Source organism: Micropterus dolomieu, linkage group LG13, assembly GCF_021292245.1.
Source record: "Micropterus dolomieu isolate WLL.071019.BEF.003 ecotype Adirondacks linkage group LG13, ASM2129224v1, whole genome shotgun sequence".
Classification (NCBI taxonomy): Eukaryota; Metazoa; Chordata; class Actinopteri; order Centrarchiformes; family Centrarchidae; genus Micropterus; species Micropterus dolomieu.
The window spans coordinates 628,040-633,335 of NC_060162.1; the positions used below are offsets into that span (position 1 = coordinate 628,040).

Consider the following 5,296-nt stretch of genomic DNA (forward strand, 5'->3'; position numbering starts at 1 on the left):
GAGAGGGCGTTTCTTCAAGTAAGAATTGGGCTCTTCTGTTTCCTGTAACACAACACAGACATCCTTCTGTCAGGATAATGCAGTTGGACATTTGGAAGCTAGGGTAGAGGGTTTTTACACAACTTAACAAAAGTTACAGTACAGAGAAAGCTCCATCTGAAAGTGCTGTTTTCAACCATCCCCAATGCATTTACTGTTTACACACGTCTAGCCTTCCAAAAGTAAAAACCACGGCTAGTCTTGCTTGGTTATCATTAGGCGGATAAAACCTGCTACGGTGTAATGCACCCATTTTTGTACATACTGTGACATGGCCAAGACATCTGGCCAGTGAAACCCCTCTTTCTAAAAACAAACGTCTTTGAAGTAGGGCTGGGCATGTTAACGCGTTAACGTATTAATTAACGCAGACAATTTTATCACGTTACCGCAGTTTTTTGATTATTATGTTGAAAGTCCGTTGCTCACTGGCTCTGAATACACATGCAGTCAAACCCTGGTTCACGAGAGAGCTGGGATGTTGCTGTCGGAGAGGCTTCTGCAGGTTCTCTCAGGTGAACAGACAGTGAGACGGCGCTCCGCGAGTGAATGGCAGGCGCTCTATGGATAGTAACCATGGCAACAGCTTCTGTGCGCTACACAGCTGTAGCCTTTTTAACTTATTATACACAGGCTAACTTCACCCGATGGGCCTTTTGCAGGGATGCTCTGCCATGTGAATTTCCTCCTGTTAATGTCCTGGTAACTATTCAGATTCTGGAAACTCACAATCAGCGAGAATCAGTCTCTCTGCCAATGATTTGTGCTGCACGTCGCGTACAAAAAAATCAAGACAATTCAACTTAGGTGGCAGGCGGGCGACAGTTTCACGGGAACGCACCCAGTACACCTTGTGCTCGGCCACTTCCCCTCACTGTAACAGGGACACTTGCTGCTGAACACAGACTGTTTCTGCTGCTCCCTGAGAAAAGAAAAATGTTCCTGCTGATACCTGCTCAGAAAAAAAACAAGAAAACTGGACTCTGATGGTAACTTGTTTTAACAAGCTAGATAAAGGCCCTGGCAGCGGCAAACAGCTTTGATTACATTAATGTTTAGTAAGTTGAGATTTACGAGAAATATTTTATTGCTGCTGTGTAATGGGAATACTGCTGGAAAAAGCTCCTTATTTGTTTAAAGTGTTTGCAAACCACATGTTATTGCACTTGTGTATAGAGCAGTACATCTAAATTAAAAGGGCACAATACACTGCTTTATAAATCATTATCCAATTTTGCGCGTAACATTAATCGCAAGAAAATCATGCAATCAATCGCATTTAAAAATTTTAATCGTTGCCCAGCACTACGTTGAAGGCTTAGAACAGACAGTATGTGAACAGGAAATACATCGGGAGTCGTCAGTTATAATATATTCCGATACTGCGACATTTTACACAGGTCGCCTCGAGGACATGCACCAGAGCCTCGCTCGCATCTCGTGCCCTCTTTGGAGGAGCAGACGTGGAGGGGAACAGTGACGGCAGCACATGTAGGATCTGAAGAGCCTGTTCATCTGTACAGGAAAACATTCATTACTTAAACACAAAGTGCTCAAGGTCAAATCTTATCAAAAGGTTCACAACAGACACAACGCTTCAAACAATAAAGAAACATCCAGCAAATAATGGGATAGCCATCATAGATGAAGAAGAAGGACGACCAAGCACTAGCTCATGTACTTGACAATCAACGTGCCTGCTGGTCCGCCCTAAATCCTTTGTCCATTCCCACTGGGGGTTTCAGCGCCTGTTTCCAGACACCAAACAACTGCACCTTCTGGCAGAAGTCAAGCCATCATGACGGAGGTTTTCTGAGGCAGAGAGAGAAACAGGTTAGACTGATGCGAAAACAATTCTTCAAAAGGCAAAAACAGATTTCAAGCTTGGCTGGGGCTGACACGACATACGCGTGAATACTCAACGATCCGGCGTGGACCGGATGTTTGAGTCTCCTTCTTAAGCTGTGGCCGATTACGGGACACAGGTCAGGTGCGCTGATGAGGACGAGACTCAGGTGTGAGCAGAGCCCGCGGCCAGCTCCCAGACTGAGAGCCAATCAGAGACAGACAAACAAAAACACAACAAGCTCACAACACGCACTCCAGACACACAACATCCACCACACTCACACCAAGCTCACAGCCGGGGCCTCGTGACAGTAGTGCTTGGCCGAGGTTGCTGGACTGTCAACATCTGCAGACTTGTTAACTGCAAGACACAAAAATACATAATTAACATGCCTCAGTTAAAAAAAAGTTCATCTCATGTTGTTGCATAACAAAAAATGCAAACAAAAATGTTGCTGCAGCGGGAGCAGAGGGCTCTGTGAGCGGCCGGCCTCACACGCTCCTCCCGCGGGTCACAGCAGGCAACAAATCATTGTTTGAATAAGAAATGCAGGAGAACTATCTGCTGGAAACTCATATGGTCATGCAGTCACATACAACCCCCCCCCCCCCCCCCCCCCCCCCCCCACTACTCACAGTCATGAGGCAGTTGGACAAACTGCCCATCAGGACTGGACAGGGCAGAGGGGGCTTCTTCAGGTGGGCTCTGGGATCTTCTTTTTCCTTCAACATATAACACAGACACATTTCTGATGGGATTATGTACTTTAAGGTTCATTTCGGTGTTTTGGAACCAAAAATTACATTCAGTTAAAAAGCCAAAATGCCACTAATGAGACACATGGGTTTAAAATACGTAATTATTTTATATGTCGCAGAGGTTATAGAAAGTAATGCTGCACAGTGGACTGATACTAAAAGGTACTGCTGTACCCAGCTGTTCAAAATGACACAACAGCAGCTTTTTATCAATACCAGATTTCTGTTCAGACTTCATTTCTACAATAATGTTAATAAACTGATAATAAAACAGTATAAATGAGTGTAAATCCCCTGATTTCCATTTTAAAGCCTTTTACTTCTGTCATGTCAGGACTGTCATCTTGACCAATAAAGTATTTATCTAAAATAGAAATATGTAAATGCAAAGTTGAAACTCAGCTTCTAACTCCCTTTACTGTCTCAGCCTGGACTTTTGTGTCTTTTTAATGCAAGCAAAAGAAAATGTTTTGAGAGCATATTTATCGCACTGCAATCATAAATTAAGTTTGTAATTAAACATAAACAGGCCGGCTGTCACCAATGATCCACACTGCAACTAAAAGAACTAGTTTAGCTGGATATCATGTGCAGTGTGTTATAACATGAGTAGCTAACCTTAAGCTTCATGCCAGGACGCCTAACGTTAGCTAACTGTTATTATAACACGTCATTCTAAAAAAGGAGACAGCGACAGACTCCGTCACCATGCCAACAGTAAATATAAATAACCATTAAATCCTGTCAAACTACATTTAAAAAGCATTTCTATTGAAATGAGCCACACAGCGTCAATTTACCTCCACGTGGCCTGTACACGTCGGAGCGAGGGGGTTGTGGGCGTGGCCATGCGTTCGATGCCAACCCATGATTGGTCAGTCAAACCACCAATAGAATCTCCTATTTAACTTTCTGACTCGCAAGGAAAACACAAAAAATAGGGCCTGTTTATTTTTAATTACAAACTTCATTTTTGATTGCTGTGCGATAAATATGCTCTCAAAACATCTCAACACATTTTTTTGTGTGCATTAAAAAGACCAAAACACCCTCATAGACTATTATATATAACTATTTTTACACATCTCATAATATATTACAGACCTGTAACGCTGTGTTTTGTGGGCGCTGTGCTGCTGTGAGCTCGCACACTTTGGCATCCGACTCGAGACAACCACTTTTCTTTTGGGGTAACTACGGTAACGTTAACGGTCTGTTTCTGTCACTCGTTTTCAAGCTAGCCACGCCTACATTTGGAGTGCGCACATATTCCAGCCTTTACGGTAAGTGAAGCGGCGCAGAGCTGGCAGGTCAGAGACTTTATCCTGTCAGTCCTGCCTGAAGAGAGACTGTCAAGTCTTCATGTTACAACTTTATTTATCAAACCGGACTGGATGGATTTAGCACGAGGAGGAAACACATGTCACAACATCCGGTTTTCAAAATAAGGCGTCTGTACAGGATGGAAATAAGATTAACTTATTATATTCACAGAAAGTATAAAACATGTTACACGTGTCCATTAAAAGTAAAAAAATAAATAAATTGTTAGGGAAATTACTTCTATTCTATTTTCTATTCTTTGGTTTAGGGTTTTTGGAAGAACATAAAATAAATTTGTTGCTGTTTTATCACCATTTATAGCTCTACAACGGGTTTATGATCAAGTAGTTTATTAGAGCACAACATTGTTTACAAGAGTGCAAAATTCTTTGTAGATTGGCTCTTAATTTTGCACCAAATTAATGCATTCAACGTTAAAATGTACAAAAATTTATTTCGGGGGGGCAGTCCCCAGGACCTCAGGACCCCCCAAGAGGGTCTGAGGGCCACCCACCACAGTCTCTTAATATCCTGTGGATCCATCTGACTTTATTTGTACAGCACATTTCACACAAACAAAATGTAACACAAAGTGCGTCCTAATAAAAAGCAATGCCCCCCCCCCACACACACAAGTCAAACACTAAAATAAGAGCGCTCATTAAAAAGGGAAGTGAGGGAACACTAGAGACAGATCACCCAGGACAACCACATGATGGATCATTTGCAGTCATTTCTCTGTTTCTCTCTTTGGTTTTTTTCAATTCAATTCAATTTTATTTATATAGCGCCAAATCCCAACAACAGTTATCTCACAGTGCTTTTCATAAAGAGCAGGTCTAGACCGAACTCTGTGATGATATTTACAGAAGCCCAACAGTTCCCACCAAGAACAGGGAATGTCCAAATATGATTTCGGCTTCTCAGATGTGAATATTTTCCAGCTTATTCAGTCCTCTATGAAATGAACATCTTTAGGTTGTGGACCAAACGAGACTTTTGAGGACATCACCTCGGACTTTATATTGACCAGACAAGTGATCAGCAGAAAAGAATCATTAGTTACAGGTCTGTCGCGGTGGCAGCCCGGCTGTTGGTGAGTGTCCTGTTTCTCCTGTGCCCTCTCTCTCTCTCCCTCTGTCTCTCTCCCCCTCTCCCTCTCTCTCTCTCTCCCTCTCTCTCTCTCTCCCTCTGTCTCTCTCCCCCTCTCCCTTCCTCTCCCTCTCTCTCCCTCTCTCTCTCTCTCTCTCTCCCTCTGTCTCTCTCCCCCTCTCTCTCTCTCTCTCCCTCTCTCTCTCTCCCTCTCTCTCTCTCTCCCTCTGTCTCT

The 5,296-nt window shown here is 43.1% G+C and overlaps 1 long non-coding RNA gene across 2 annotated transcripts; it reads right to left on the bottom strand.

The window, feature by feature from the left end:
* Window positions 1–2,165: 2,165 nt before the first annotated feature.
* LOC123982375 lies at window positions 2,166–3,834 on the bottom strand. 2 transcript variants are annotated; one of them, XR_006827952.1, is made up of 3 exons: window positions 3,751–3,834; window positions 2,524–2,610; window positions 2,166–2,248 (listed from the first exon to the last, which is right to left on the bottom strand). It is a non-coding gene; the product is annotated as an uncharacterized LOC123982375 (long non-coding RNA). The 2 variants fall into 2 exon arrangements; XR_006827951.1 differs by lacking the exon at window positions 3,751–3,834 and adding an exon at window positions 3,447–3,477.
* Window positions 3,835–5,296: the final 1,462 nt, after the last annotated feature.